The sequence below is a fragment of the Lissotriton helveticus genome, chromosome 3_1, assembly GCF_964261635.1.
Source record: "Lissotriton helveticus chromosome 3_1, aLisHel1.1, whole genome shotgun sequence".
Taxonomy (NCBI): Eukaryota; Metazoa; Chordata; class Amphibia; order Caudata; family Salamandridae; genus Lissotriton; species Lissotriton helveticus.
In genome coordinates, this window is record NC_136061.1 from 1,517,034,659 (window position 1) to 1,517,051,010 (window position 16,352).

Sequence of the window (16,352 nt, forward strand, 5' to 3'; positions counted from 1 at the left end):
GATTATGGGTAACCCCAGAGCTTATCCATTATGCCCAAGCTCTGCTGGAAGTCAGGGACCTGGATGTCAACAAGAAATTGGGGTAGTTTAGGAACGTACATAATATATTATCAGATATGGGTCTGGTTCATTTGTGGTCATTCCCAACTGACAGCACTTTTCCATCAAAATCTGAGTTTAAAGCTGTCTATTGGGCTATGGTTAACACAAAACGTATCCTGACCACCCTTGGCTCCTCACTTTCTAGTGTCTTCTTAGATTTAAAGCTAGAGCCTAAATTGGAATTGTATTGGGATACCATTTCATCGACCCGTGACAGGAAGCTGTTCCACCAGTTTAGAGTGGGTAACCTCCCTACTAACAGGTTTACATGTAAGTGGACTAACACACAATCTAGCCAATGTCCGTTTTGCATGGACATCTCAGAGACAGTAGGCCATATCTTTTTTGCTTGTCCTGCTTATAGTAAACCAAGAATGAGGTGGCTAAAACCAACCTGTGCCTATCTGGGCATTAGGTCTAGTTCAGAGGCTCTTCGAATTCTTAAAACCTCTGTGGCTGTTCCGGTTGTGGTGGCAGTAGCTAAATACCTAGGATGGGTATGGGTGGTTCGCTGGAATAAGAAGAGGCAGATGTAAAGCCTCATTTCTAGCGAAGCCTTGTAGACTTTGATTTACCATCCTGTTTTACTCAGCTTGATGGACTGTACCCTTGTAAAAGCAGAGATATTAATATAGGTACTCAATCATGATATTTGTTTTAATGTTTAATGCTTTTTTAAATTAACTATAATAATTTTAAATGTTTAAAATAAAGTGCTAGACCAAAGATATTGTATTAACTAATGTATTCGTCACGAGCCGCCCTGTCATCGTTTTTATTATATATTTTGTATATGTTTTAACTTTTGTGATTTTACAAATCGAAATAAAGTTATAAATGAAAGAAAAATGAAAGAATCATGAGTTGTGAAGTGTTTTGCATTGTACTTTGTGTTTTCTTTTCATTGGCGTCTGTTTGCAGGGTTCCCTGTCTGACAGACTTTCCTTCTCGTGTCTTTATTTTCGTGTTTCTCTGTTATTTCCAATCTTCCCTGCAGTGAAACCTCATTCCTCAGATGACAGCAGTGGAGGCTCCTCCACTAAGGCTGAGGAGCATCGCCCCACTGCTTTTCAGCAGTGGAAGGAAAAGGAAAAACAGTAATAACTGAAAGCTATTATCATTTCATTTTTTTCTGTTGCAGGCGTGGCAGCTTTGCTAGGCGGGCAGGCCTGCTCTGCTACAGAGCAGAGGAGGGGAGGAGTGGTTTGCACTCCCTAAAGTGCGCATGAATGTTCGGCCGGCCCTCTGCGGCCGGCCAAACATTCATGCGCACTTAGCATGTTCTCCACCCAGGCTGCATTACAGGAGAACATGCCCTGTCCCCATCTGAGTGCTGTAGTTTGACACTCGGACCAATCACAACGCTGCAATGCAGCGTCGTGTTTGGCTCTATGGGAGCATCAGCCTTGGTGCTTCTTGTGCCTTCTACTGCCCAGAAGAGAGATGCGACGACGAGGATGCGGCAAGGGAGGACTCGGCAAGGAGGTAATTAGAATTTTATTTTTTATTTACCTCTCGTCGAATCGTCCCCGTCCCCCTGACCTCTCACCGCCTCCCTGCCCCACCACGCCCTACCAATCTGTGCCGGCCACCACTGTCTAACACCCAGTGAGGGAGACAGAAAAGGATGGATGGAGCAGAATGCAGAGGCAGCTTTGCCTGCACCACAGGACATGACAGGCCGAAGCAGTGAGTTAGAGGCCTGACTCTGATCCGCTTTTTCCCCGTGAGCTTGAGACATGCCAAACTGTCTTTACCGTAGGCCTCCCTTTGTTGGATAAACTCACCCGCACACAGAAAGCGGTGGGCTTTGAAGACCCCCTACCACTGTGCTGCTCTATGGACCCCATGATAAGGCAGGCCTTGCCTCGCCATCTTCTGCTTATGATGGATTCCCCCAGAGCCCTCATTTCGCAACTCCTGACGTTCTCCATATCCACTGTGTAATCTTCCACCGACAGGTATTATCTCGCTAAACCTGAAATTGAAAATGTCAGTCTTCCTTTCTGGAGAGCTGAAGGAAGAGCAGGCAGGGGCACCCGAAGCTCTACTTAATTTACTCTCTTTCTAATTAAAATCAGTCACTCAGCTGTCCCTGCTGAGCGCTCCCGCCATTAATGGAACGGGTGCGGGAAGCTTGTCACCGCCTGCACAGGTGTCTCGCTGATAGGGTGCAGGTCACGCGCACGGACCGTGCTTTGCAAGATGGGAAAACGTAATCTTTCAGCAGGCTCTGAAACTGGAAAATCAATAACATGGCACCAGGGAGAACCAATGTTTTAGCAGGTAAAGTTGCTGCGTTTGCCGGCAGTTGTGAGAGTGGGCAAGATCAGGACACAGCACCACATCTTTTAAAAATACCTTTTAGCATTGCTGATAACCAGCAGACAGAGTGCTAGCACAACTACAAGGGAGCAAGTGGGTTGACACGGGTCAGAAGATATGGATTGTACAAAAGAGACGTGAATAAGACAGTAGTCTTGCTAAATATTAGAGGAAGTGTTTACCGCACATATGTTATTTCATGTCATTGATACAGAATCATGGTATTTACAACTCAAACTATGCCCATTTTAGTGCTCTTCTAAACATTACACTAAAACAGATGAGTGCTATTGGTGACAAACAGACATTTTAAGTAACCCCAGAAAATCCACGACTTCATACTGTTTTGGTGCAACTATAGAAGGTTTTATTTTTAAAGTTTGGGGGCCCGATATGAAAAATATTTGACCCCTACTCTTCGTTGTTTTGTTTCAGGAATCATCAGGACCTGTTATTCACATGATCAAAACTTGAGAAATTGATCCTATTAAATATTCCACTTTCTGATCTGTAGTACGCCTTAGTATGAGTTACTCTATCTTGTTAGTCAATTTGACTCCTGATTTTTTTCCCCTTTGTATAACAAATTAGGGTAATTGTTTGTCATGACAAAGATTCCAACACCTGAGTTAGAGTGTATTCTATTTGCTACAGAAAACTTTTTGTTTAAATTCTAAACCATACACAGCCATTCATTTATAGCCAAAGAGTAGCCAGTATCTGCAATTAAAGTCAAAAGGCCAGATGTAGGTGGCCATTTACTGGCCGGTAACGGCCGATTTCGGCCGTTACCGACCGGTAAATGGGTTATTGGGATGTAGGGGGCCAATTTTACCGAATCGGTATTTTTACCGATTCTGTAACTTCTAGATGTAGGTGGGACTCTTCTGAGTCCCAAAGGCCTTTCAGATTCGGTATTTTACCACCCAATCCAATTGGGTGGTAAAATACCGAATCCAGGTGTGCATGCACATGTGTGCATGCACACCTATGCCATGTGACAGACAGACATGCCCTTAGGGCGCCACATGGCACACATGCCTGTATTTGGGGTGCTAGAGGGTGTCAAAGTGACACCCCCTGCACCCTTGCTGGAATCGGTATTTACCGAATCGGTACATACCAATTCGGTAATGCCCATTGATTCCTATGGGCTTCAATGCCCATAGGAATCAATGGGCATTACCGAATCGGAATTTACAGAATCGGTAAATACCGAATCTTAATGATTCGGTATTTACCGATTCTGTAATACCTACACCCCCCCCCTCCCTGTATTTTACCACTTCTTAAATACCGAATCGGTAAAATTCGGTATTTAAGAAGTGGTAAAATGAAATTACCTACATCTAGGCCAAAGTCCCCTGTAATGAGACAGGGCTACATTCACATCACTGGAAACAGGAGTTTGTGCGAGGATCAGAATTCTTGTTTCTGTTATTTTTAAAAGTCCCCCACTGTTTTTTCCTGACAGATTTCAGCAGATCAGAACTGCTGACATTTTTAGGGGTAAAGTTCTGGATAAAAGGCAAAACAACAGTAATTTGGTGCATTAAATCACAAATTCTCCATGTAATACTATATTTCCAAGTTCAAAACTTCGATTAGGAAGTATTTACCACATCCAGTAGATGATGGTATTCACTCGGTCCGTAAAATATCTAACCCATGCCTGCACAACTCCTGATCAGGGCCAAAAAAGCATTTTTCAGTTAGACATGAAAGACAACTGCTTCTTTATTGGATGTTGATAGATCATTTCCACTGCTAGGCTTCAGGGACTACACAGTCCACTATTTTCCCAACAACAGTCTCATAAGTAATGGATTGTTCTTGTGCTACCTCACAAGCCAAAGAAGAAAACCCCAAATTATCGCCGTGTGAAATAGCATTCAAACTATATATATATATCAAGAGGGAGGGACTTGGAGCGCATAAAGGTCCAGCATACGGGCTCCGATTAGCTAGTCAAGATCACAGGGGTATGCAGTTCCTAGTAAATACGGATCTTTCTGCTTCAGTTAGTTAAGTTCCACAGAGTCTGCAGTGAGCATTACTCTGTAGGAGCACATACCCTCCTCACCTAGATAGGTGTCATGCAATCATCGGGCTTTTGCTCCACTACAGGCCGGCGCTGCAAAGCCCGACGGCACCCTCAATGGGGGCTCTTTACCCAAGATCTTTTTATAAGCCATAAGATTAAGTGTGGGTGTGTGGGTAACATAGTAGATTAGTGTATTTTAAGTAAATATGTGAAAGAGTGGGATGAAAATAGACAGGGGGTACTCTACAGAAATATTTTAATGATTGAGATCTACTGCCTATGTTAACATATGTGGTGCCACCTACTAGAAGTGATTATCTAAAGTAGCTGAAAGTTGACATGCTTCAAGCCTAATGTAGTCATATGAATGATCTAATCTACACAGTGACTATGATTTAGATAAGAGACTTAATTTGTGTTACTCCTAGCCACCTATACTTCTCTATGTATCAATATAGGTAAATCAGTTTTTGAGAAGACCCACTGAGGGTATAAATCAGGTCTCCTCGAGTATTCTGAGGTTGCCGGCATGAGCAGGATTTCCAGTGTGATGATATACAGGAGTTCCACGCTAAAAAGCGTGTAACCAGGAAAAATGCTTGAGGAGTCACTGTCAATATGTTTATTTCTGATTAAGAGCTCCAATGAGTTCCGCATAAAAATATACAAAAAGAGAAAGAAATTTACAAGGTGTTATATCATGGTATTCTTGATAACAGAATAAAGTGCAATCGAAAGCATAACAATTATAATGTCACTATGCAAGTGGGGTTAAAAGCAAACGTAACTCCATATCATCACAGCCCAATATATGAAGTGCGTGTGCACGTATAAATTAAAAATATATATATTTACCCACCCAATTTTAGATTTGTGCAAAACTCCATAAGACTTCGTCCCTTTGAATATCCAAACATCCTCATTTATACAGTTCAAATATGTTAGAAAGGCGTCCCCGGGCGAGGCAGAAGATCTCTGACTGACCACCCCTAGGTCCACCTCTCCGTCGAGGAGTAGCCGAGCGGTTGCTGAGAGGCCTCCTGAATGAGGGTCCTCTCCTAGGATCGTACAGCAGAGTAATCACAACACTACAGAGGGACACCACACAAGAAGTTACGTTCTCAAGCTTTTATAGGGAATAAACGGTTGCTGGTTCTTGGCAGTATGTACAGGCAGATCGAGGGATCTGGAAAGTCTATTAAAGGGGGGTAAGGTAGCGGGACAGTCTTACTCTGGGCGGAGGAAGGGATACCCTACGCACAGCTCTCAATCCTCGAGCTGGGGGGTTCCGAGATGCTCGAGCCGCGGCAGCGCCAGCAGGCTCTCAGATGGTTCGACAGGATAGGCCGCGGCAGCGCCAGCAGGCCCCCCGGAAGGTTCAGCAAGGTAGGCCGCGGCAGCGCCAGCAGGCTCTCAGATGGGTCAGCAGGATAGGCCATGGCAGCGCCAGCAGGCTCTCGGAAGGTTCAGCAAGGTAGGCCGCGGCAGCGCCAGCAGGCTCTCAGATGGTTCAGCAAGATAGGCCGCGGCAGCGCCAGCAGGCTCTCGGAAGGTTCAGCAAGGTAGGCCGCGGCAGCGCCAGCAGGCTCTCGGAAGGTTCAGCAAGGTAGGCCGCGGCATCGCCAGCAGGCTCTCAGAAGGTCGTCGGGTTACGGATGAGTTCGTCTGGTGTCGGCCGTGACAGCGTCAGCAGGGCTTCCAGTCCAGGATACAACTGAAGTCTTAATCCAGGGTTGCCCCAGATATAGGTCTGGAGGTCTTTGAAGTCCGGACCCTCGCGCCTGGGGGTCAGAGGGGCCGGGATGATGGTGTCCAGACACCCAGCAGGGGGGTGGAGCCAGTGCCCAGGGAGGCCGGAGGGCGATCGATACCAGGCGTCCGGGGACGGCTGGAGGCCCATCGAAACTCCCCTTCCTCCGGGATCTGTCGAGTGGCTACTCGACCACCTGGGTGGATCTTGGTGCCTCGATGTTGGGGCTTCGCTGGGGCCGGGGCTGGGGCCGAGGCCACGTGGGTGTGACGTGGCGGGTCCAAGATGGAGTCGGGCACGGCCTCGTGCTGAGGCCGTGATGGGCCTACGCTGGGGTCAGGCCTGCGCTGGTGGACCGGGATGGTAGCCGGCCCTGTGTGGTTGGGGCGTGCAGGATCGGGCCGAAGGGGCCACCCAAGGTCTGGTGGAGGGCGGATATCGTCCTGGGCCCGCCATGAGGGAGGGGTAGGACCACGCCATGAGGCCGGGTCCAACACGCATCCCCCCCAGCTGAAGGCAGGGGAGAGTCACCCATCTTCTTGGGGATTCTCCTCGCCAAGGCGGAAGAATCTTGACAGGCCGTCAGCATTGGCGTGGTCGTTGCCGGGCCGATGCTCCACGGTGAAATCCATTCCCTGCAGCGAGATGGACCAGCGCAGCAGCTTCGGGTTTTCTCCCTGCATCTGCATCAACCAACGCAGGGGCTGGTGGTCGGTCTGGACTCGGAAGTGGGTGCTGAAGAGGTAGGGCCGGAGCTTCTTGAGGGCCCACACCACGGCGAAGGCTTCCCTCTCGATGGTGCTCCAGCATTGCTCTCTCGCCAGCAGGCGTCGGCTGATGAAGGCCACAGGTTGGTCGATTCCTTCGGGGTTGACTTGGGACAGGACCGCCCCGATGCCGTGCTCCGAGGCGTCGGTCTGGACCACAAACTCTCTGCTGTAGTCGGGGGCCTGGAGCACAGGGGCGGTGCACATGGCAGTCTTTAGAGTCTCAAAGGCCGTTTGGCACGCAGGGGTCCAGTGCACCCTCTTTGGTAGCTCCATGGAGGTCAGTTCGGTCAGGGGCACCACAATGCTCCCGTAGTCTTTTATAAACCGCCGATAATATCCAGTGAGCCCCAGGAAGGCTCGGACGGCGGTCTGGGTGACTGGGGGCTCCCAGTCCCAGATGGCGTCGATCTTTGGTTGGAGGGGAGCCACGTGGCCGCTCCCCACTTGGTGTCCCAGATAGGTCACAGTCCCTTGGCCTATCTGGCACTTACTGGCTTTGATGTTGAGTCCGGCCCGCCGAAGGGCCGTCAGGACCGTCCAGAGGTGGGTCAGGTGCTCACCCCAGTGAAGGCTGTACACAGCAATGTCATCGAGATAGGCAGCGCTGTACTCCTCTAGTCCGGCCAGCACCTGGTTCACGAGTCTCTGGAAGGTTGCTGGTGCGTTCTTCATGCCGAAGGGCATCACCTTGAAGTGATAGTGGCCATCGGGGGTCGAGAAGGCTGACCGTTCTTGTGCCCCCGGGGTGAGGCCGATCTGCCAATACCCCGCCGTGAGATCGAAGGTGCTGAGGAATTTGGAAGCTCCTAAGCGATCGATTAGTTCATGTGCCCTGGGGATAGGATGGGCGTCGGTTCTGGTGACTGCATTCAGCCCCCGGTAGTCAACACAAAACCGGAGCTCCGGAGCTGTCCCGGGGGCGGCGGCTTTAGGGACCAGGACAACGGGACTGGCCCAGGGACTGTTGGAGGGTTCGACTACCCCCAGAGCTAACATCTTGGCCACTTCTGTTTGGATGCAGGCCCGAACCCGGTCGGGTACTCGGAAAGCTCGGTGTTTCACGGGCGGGCTGTCTCCGGTGTCCACATCGTGGACACACCACCGGGTGACCCCCGGAGTGAGGGAAAACAGATCCGCAAACTGCCCCAGCAGCTTCCGGCAGTCTTGTTGCTGCTCTGGGGTCAGGGTAGAGGAGAGCCAGACCCCTTCGAAGGAGCCGTCTTTCTCGGAGGTGCTGAGGAGGTCTGGTAGTGGGTCGGAGTCGTCTTCCGCTCCGTCATCGGTCGCCAGCAGCAGACTCAGTTCAGTGCGTGCAAAGTGCGGCTTGAGTCGGTTAGCGTGGAGAACCCGGAGGGGGTTCCTGGGGGATTCCATGTCCACTAAGTAGGTGACGGGGTTCTTGCGCTCCACCACCTTGAAGGGCCCCGTCCACTTGTCCTGGAGGGCACAAGGTTCGACCGGGGACATGACCCAGACCTGCTGGCCCGGCTCGAATTCGATGGACGAGGCGTTCTGGTCATACCAGCATTTCATCTCCTCCTGACTAGCCTCCAGGTTGGCCTCGGCAAGTTCCCGAAACTTCCGAGTCTGATTGCGTAGGGTCAGGAGGTACCGGTAGACATCAGGTGGGGCATCTCGGACTGCCGTCTCCCAGCCTTCCTTGACCAGGCTGAGGGGGCCTCGGACCGGGTGCCCGTACAAGAGTTCGAAAGGGCTGAACCCCAGGGACTTCTGGGGTACCTCTCGGTAGGCGAACAGGAGGCAAGGCAGTAGGACATCCCATTTGCGCCGGAGGGGCTCCTCTAGGCCCTTGATCATCCCCTTCAGTGTCCTGTTGAATCGTTCGACTAGCCCATTTCCTTGGGGATAATACGGAATGGTGAACTTATAGGCGACCCCGCACTGCTGCCAGAGGGACCGCATATGCTTCGAGATAAAGTTGGAGCCCCGATCACTCACGACTTCCCGAGGGAAGCCGACTCGGGAGAAGATGCTCATGAGGGCTCGGCCCACCACAGGGGCCGTGATGGTTCGGAGGGGGATGGCCCCGGGATAGCGGGTAGCATGATCCACCAGGACAAGGATGAAGCGGTGCCCCTGCGAGGTGCGAGGATCCAGGGGCCCTACGATGTCGATCCCCACTCGCTCGAAGGGGGTGGTGACCACGGGAAAAGGTTGGAGCGGGGCCTTCACCTTCCCCCCGCTCTTTCCGCTGGCTTGACAGGTCGGGCAGGTCCTGCAGTGGTTATGCACATCGTTCCGCATTTTCGGCCAGTAGAAATGGGTCACCAGGCGGCTGTAAGTTTTGTCCTGCCCCAGGTGCCCGGCGAGGGGAACATCATGTGCTAAGTTTAGGAGGAAGTCTCTGAATCGGAGGGGCACGACCAGCACCCGGCTGGCCCCTAGTTCGGCAATCTTCTGTTCACTGTAGAGAAGGTCGTTGTCCCAATAGACCCAGTGGGACCCCGCGGGGTCTCCCGCGGCTTGAGTAGCGGCTTGCTGTCGGACCCCCTCAAGGGAGGGGCAGGTTTTCTGCTCCTGCCGGAACTGTTCGCGAGTGGGACCCCCTTCTTGGCGCCATTGCGCGAGTTCCGGGAGGTGTTGGAGCTCGGGGAGGTTTTCTTGGTCGGGCTCTTGGGAGCCGTGTTCCAGGCCAGGGTCCTCGGGGATGACGGGTGGCGGCGGTGCGGGCCACTCCGGCTCTTCAGTCGAAGCTTCCCCCGCTGGGGTGGAGGCTCGGGCGGACATGGAGCGGGTGGTCGCGCAGACCCACTCGGGAAGGCCTAGCATCCCTAGTTGCTCTCTTCTTTCGACGCCTGCCCAGGGGGAACTTTCCAGGTCGTTCCCAAGGAGGCAGTCCACGGGGGCGTCGTCGCGGACAGTCACTTTTAGCATGCTCGACACTCCCCCCCACTTGAAGGGGATGCGGGCCATCTGGCACAAAGTCTCTGAGTTATCTGCGGACCGGACTGGGCACAGGACGTTAGGAAGGATCTGTTCGGCGGTCACCAAATGGCAGCGGACTGCTGTTACGCTGGCTCCAAGGTCACGGAGGGCTTCGGTTCGGCGACCATTGATGGTGACCCACTGGCGGTACTTCTGGGTGTTGCCGGGGATCGGGCCTCGGGGGATTAGGTCGTGAGTCCCCAGGCAGGCTAAGGTCATGGCGGCGGGCTCCCACTCGGCCTGCTCGGGGCCGTTGTCCTCTTCCTCACTACCTTCTTCACCCAGGGCCGCGGCCATTATCTGGCGGACTGGGGGCCCGGTGGTGCTGGGTCGCTGATTCATCGGGCAGAGGGGGTCATTCGCGTAATGACCCTGTCGCTGGCATCTGTGGCACGTAACATTCGGGCGGGGCCCTGGTCTGGCTGGGGGGCCCCCTCTCTGGCCCCAGGGTGGCGACGTGGAGGCAGGGGAAGACCCCTGGGGGGCGTCTCGTCCCCGGCTCTGGCCTACTCTGCCGCCTCGGGGTCGGTGGTTTCCCGGAGATCCCCGGCCGGAGTCTTCCGTCGGACCCCGGCCGACTCGGGTGCTCGCCCATCTATCCACCTCGACAGCGAGTTTTCGTGGCTCAGTCAGTTTGCTGTCGAGGAGGTGTTGCCGGAGTTCGATGAAGCAGTTATTGGATAGATGTTCCCACAGAATGAGGTCGACCAACTGCTGGTAGGTGGTGACCTGACAGCCCCGAGTCCACCCCTCGAAGGCTCTGCTGTAATAGTTCACGTACTCCACCCACGTGGTACCGGGGATTTTTTTGCAGTCTCGGAATCGCTGCCGGTACATCTCGGGGGTGAGTCCGTAGCGAGTGAGGAGGGCGGTCTTCATGTGCTCGTACGAGGTCATCTCGGCGTCGGGGAGCTCTAGCAGGGCGTCTCTTCCTTCGTTGATAAACTTCCCCCACAGGCCGGCGCCCCAGTCCTTGAGGGGTACTCGATGGGCGGTCATGGCGACCTCGTAGGCTTTGAACCACTGTTGGATGTCGTCGTTCTTATAGTACTCTTTGACGACATCCTTAGGTATGTGCACCTTTGTGTCCCCCGGGGGAGGTGAGGTCTTCCCCCCGGAGCGATCAGTCTCGTTTGCCTTGGCTTTAAATTCCATTTCTTTGAGGACGTGCTCGTGCTCGAGCAGGAGTTTCTTCTCCTCGAGGTCTCTTTGTCTTCGCCTTTCTTCTAGGTCTCCTTCTAGCCGTAGCTGCTCGAGGGCTAACTTCCTTTCTGCCAGTTGGATCTCTCCTTCTTGCCTGAGTCGAACGAGCTCCAATTCGTGGAGTCGGTTCTTCTCTCGTTCTCTGGCATCTTCGTGGGAGAGGCCCGTGTCTGGGTTCGCGGGTCTCCCTCCCGCTGGGTTCGTCGCAGCCTCTGTGCCTCCGTTCGGGCCCGGGTTATCTTCCCTCGGGGGTGGCGCTTCGCTGGCGTCCACCCAGGCCTGCAGGGCCGATTTAAAGTCTTCTTTAGTACTTAAGCCAGTGGTAGCGATGCCTAAGTCCTTGCAGAATTGCTTTGTGACTGTAGTCTTCCATTTTCTCTTTCTGGAATTCTGTGCTCATGGTTGCAGTGGTTTTTTCTTGGTAGTGAGCGAATTACTCTCTGTACGATCTGCGTGGGCTCGGATCCCAGCGCTTGCCACCAATGTTAGAAAGGCGTCCCCGGGCGAGGCAGAAGATGTCTGACTGACCACCCCTAGGTCCACCTCTCCGTCGAGGAGTAGCCGAGCGGTTGCTGAGAGGCCTCCTGAATGAGGGTCCTCTCCTAGGATCGTACAGCAGAGTAATCACAACACTACAGAGGGACACCACACAAGAAGTTACGTTCTCAAGCTTTTATAGGGAATAAACGGTTGCTGGTTCTTGGCAGTATGTACAGGCAGATCGAGGGATCTGGAAAGTCTCTTAAAGGGGGGTAAGGTAGCGGGACAGTCTTACTCTGGGCGGAGGAAGGGATACCCTACGCACAGCTCTCAATCCTCGAGCTGGGGGGTTCCGAGATGCTCGAGCCGCGGCAGCGCCAGCAGGCTCTCAGATGGTTCGACAGGATAGGCCGCGGCAGCGCCAGCAGGCCCTCGGAAGGTTCAGCAAGGTAGGCCGCGGCAGCGCCAGCAGGCTCTCAGATGGGTCAGCAGGATAGGCCGCGGCAGCGCCAGCAGGCTCTCGGAAGGTTCAGCAAGGTAGGCCGCGGCAGAGCCAGCAGGCTCTCAGATGGTTCAGCAAGATAGGCCGCGGCAGCGCCAGCAGGCTCTCGGAAGGTTCAGCAAGGTAGGCCGCGGTAGCGCCAGCAGGCTCTCGGAAGGTTCAGCAAGGTAGGCCGCGGCAGCGCCAGCAGGCTCTCAGAAGGTCGTCGGGTTACGGATGAGTTCGTCTGGTGTCGGCCGTGACAGCGTCAGCAGGGCTTCCAGTCCAGGATACAACTGAAGTCTTAATCCAGGGTTGCCCCAGATATAGGTCTGGAGGTCTTTGAAGTCCGGACCCTCGCGCCTGGGGGTCAGAGGGGCCGGGATGATGGTGTCCAGACACCCAGCAGGGGGGTGGAGCCAGCACCCAGGGAGGCCGGAGGACGATCGATACCAGGCGTCCGGGGACGGCTGGAGGCCCATCGAAACTCCCCTTCCTCCGGGATCTGTCGAGTGGCTACTCGACCACCTGGGTGGATCTTGGTGCCTCGATGTCGGGGCTTCGCTGGGGCCGGGGCTGGGGCCGGGGCTGGGGCCGAGGCCACGTGGGTGTGACGTGGCGGGTCCAAGATGGAGTCGGGCACGGCCTCGTGCTGAGGCCGTGAGGGGCCTACGCTGGGGTCAGGCCTGCGCTGGTGGACCGGGATGGTAGCCGGCCCTGTGTGGTTGGGGCGTGCAGGATCGGGCCGAAGGGGCCGCCCGAGGTCTGGTGGAGGGTGGATATCGTCCTGGGCCCGCCATGCGGGAGGGGTAGGACCACGCCATGAGGCCGGGTCCAACAAAATAGCTTTAAGAACAGTTTACAATAAAAAAGCAATATGCTACACAGCTAGGACCCTTTTCCTATCAGATTTATACATGATGTGGGTGTGGCCAAATAGCACTTGGTTTTATATCCTGCCCTACATTTCAGATTGTAATGTGCAAAAAAGATCTACCACTCAAAATCGTATTTGGCATACCAAATCTTGAGCACCTATGTAAAAAATATTAAAAAATTGTTTGAATAAGCTAAATGTTTAAGCACATACTAATTCAGAGGGGGGACAAATAAACAGTTCCAAACCTCCTCTGTGGTAGTAATATTATACTTTAAAAATACAGGTCTTAATAAGTAACGTCGTAGGGGTGTAATGTGGGAGAAACAAATAGCACACGGTTCAAATTTTGCACCCAATTTCCACATCAATCACATATTCTTTCCTTCGTAGGTAATTCCTCCCAGGACCCTGTTATAATTCACAAGGGGAGCAGATTCATCCTTAGCAGCAAAATTGTTCTACACACTCCATGGGGGAGTTTCCATACAACATATGGTTGGGGGGTTTTATACATACAACTCCGTACTATTCTATCATTTCTGGAGTGCCCTGAACACAAAGATATATCTCTCTTATGACTGACTTTGTAAGTAGTTTTTTTTTAATTAAAGGTTTCACTGCAGATTTTGGTTGAGAACATGTACCACTCCCCTTGATTTCAAATAAGACCAAAGCTTTCTCATAATTTCTAAAAATGACACTTTTCCCTTTCAGACAGTCAAAGATTTCATGTCTTAGTGCAGCCCGAATAGAAGTTGCACCATTTTCCAATAAGACATTTCCCCAACTTACACATGCTGCCATAGCAAATACACAAGTCGAGACAAGCTCAAACTCAAGCCAAAGTGCCGCTATGCTAGCTGCACAATTCAGATTACAAATTTGGAACCAAATGTGCCCTTCCACCTTTTAAAACAAGCATTTACAATGCAACGGTCTCGCCTTTGCAAAAGTTAGAGCTATTGGCATTGTAAATTACAAAATTGTTATTTATGTGTTGGTTTTGAAAACAGATAAATAAATGGCATTGTCATTTACAATGCCAATAGCTTAATCTCTTGCAAATGCGACACCTATTGCATTTGCACCCACACACACACACACAGAGCCACATACCCACAGAGCCACACACACACACACAGAGCCACACAGAGAGACACACACACACACACACACACACAGACACACACACAGAGCCACACATACACACACACAGAGCCACACACAAACACAGAGCCCACACATACACACAGAGCCACACACACACAGCGACACACACAGAGCCACACACACACACCAAGACACACACAGAGCCACACACACACACACAGAGACATACACACAGCACCACACACACACAGAGCCACACAGACACAGAGCGCCACACACACACACACAGAGCGCCACACACACAGCGCCACACACACACACACACAGCGCGCCACACACACACACACACACACACACAGAGTGCCACACACACAGAGCGCCACACACAGACACAGAGCCACACACACAGAGCCCCAGAGCATAATTCCAAGAGCCAGCAAAGGCTCAAAGCATAGGAACCAGGTTACACAGTATTCCCTTTTGATGGCTGCCTGCCCCCTCCTTCCTCCTGCCCCCTCCCTCCTCTCGGCAGAATGTTCTGCTCTCTGAATCAATGATCAGTTGAGATTTCCAAAGCTGGTCAGTCAGCATTCGGGCAGTCATTCCCCAGTTTAGGCTGATCACCCACTTACCTACTCATTGCCCGAGTTGTCTAACCTCGTTCCCACTGCTGCCCCGCCTCTGCACATCTACTAAATAACACAGCAGCACTGCACATTCCCAAACAGCTGCGCTAACACCCCATGGGTCACCAGAAATGTACAATAGCTGCTTAAGAGGCATCTGCAATTACATTCCTTGGGTGTGTAACAGTCTTTAATGACATTCCCACAATCATAAAGAATCTAGAATTATGCGGTTAGGTTTCCTTGTAACCTTTGACATTGGTAGTCACACTGCAAGCGTAACGAGATATATACAGCTACATACTACAGGGACATTTACACACCTATGTTTCCTGGCTGTGGAGGTTACATCAACTAGTAATTCCAGTGTGTACACATGTATGGTTATATTCCACAGTCATTCCCTTGTATTAAGACATCTGGGACACTACTTTCAGGGCATCCAGGCGTTTACAGCAACAATGCTTTGGCAGGCAGCCATCTAGGCTTACATTCCCTTTGTAGGCAGGCGCTAGTTACATTCCTTTCACAGACAGGCCTCTTGGCACTGTCCCCCGTGAGGACAGACGTCTAAGGTTACACCCCCTTGGTAGGGAGCTTCACTGGTTACATTCTCTGGATTTCCTGGCATCCTCCGCTACCCTCCGGGGGTATTGTGGTCCCTACACTGGAGACCCTGAGCCCTTTATAAGTCTGGGGCTGAGACCCCACAGGGCCACCTTGGAGGGGACAAGGTGTCGACCACCTTCAGCATATTTGCGACTCTCTGAATAGCGATCCCGTTGCTGTTTTGGGGGGAGGGGTGAAGACTTGGGACATATGAGAGTGGGGCTGGGGTGTCAAAGGAAGAGCACACGCTTCAGTGGGAGAAAGGCTTGTGGCAGATTAGGAAGTGGGCGTGACCGGGTCACTGGCGAGAGGCATCCAATGCAGGGTAAGAGGGGGTTGTACTCCCTTTAACAGTGAGAGGGGGGCACAAATTAGTCTGTACATGTGAAGGCAAAGGTGTAAAATAGGACCATCAGACTTTGGATCAATCAGCGTTTGACAACGGGAGGGGGTGCTATCCGGGACATATGTCTGGATGGAGAGAGATAATCCTCAAGAAGGCGGGACAGCGAACAGTGAAGGCACTCTATACAGCGCCCCTTACAGCCCTGTAGAAGGGACCAGCTACAGCACCTAGATGCGACTTCAGAGACCGTGGGAACGAAACACACCCCGCGCTCGTCACGTGAATTCATAAACACACACCGCGCTATCCAAGTGAAATACGCAGCATTTTCAAAGAACGGTAAAACTGTCTTGCAAGCCTAACTCTCGCCTCACGAGCCAGACGTTTACAAGGGAAGTCGTCACCCTAGGCAAGCCATGTCCGAGAGGGTGAGAGGGTGTGTGAGGGTGGGTGAGGGTGGGTGAGGGTGAGAGGGTGTGTGAGTGTGGGTGAGGGTGAGTGGGTGAGTGGGTGAGTGAGGGTGAGTGAGGGTGTGAGAGGGTGAGTGAGGATGTGTGAGGGTGAGGGTGAGGGTATGTGAGGGTGAGGGTATGTGAGAGGGTGAGAGGGTAAGGGTGTGAGGGTGTGAGGGTGAGGTGTGTGAGGGTGAGAGGGTGTGTGAGGGTGAGAGGGTGTGTGAG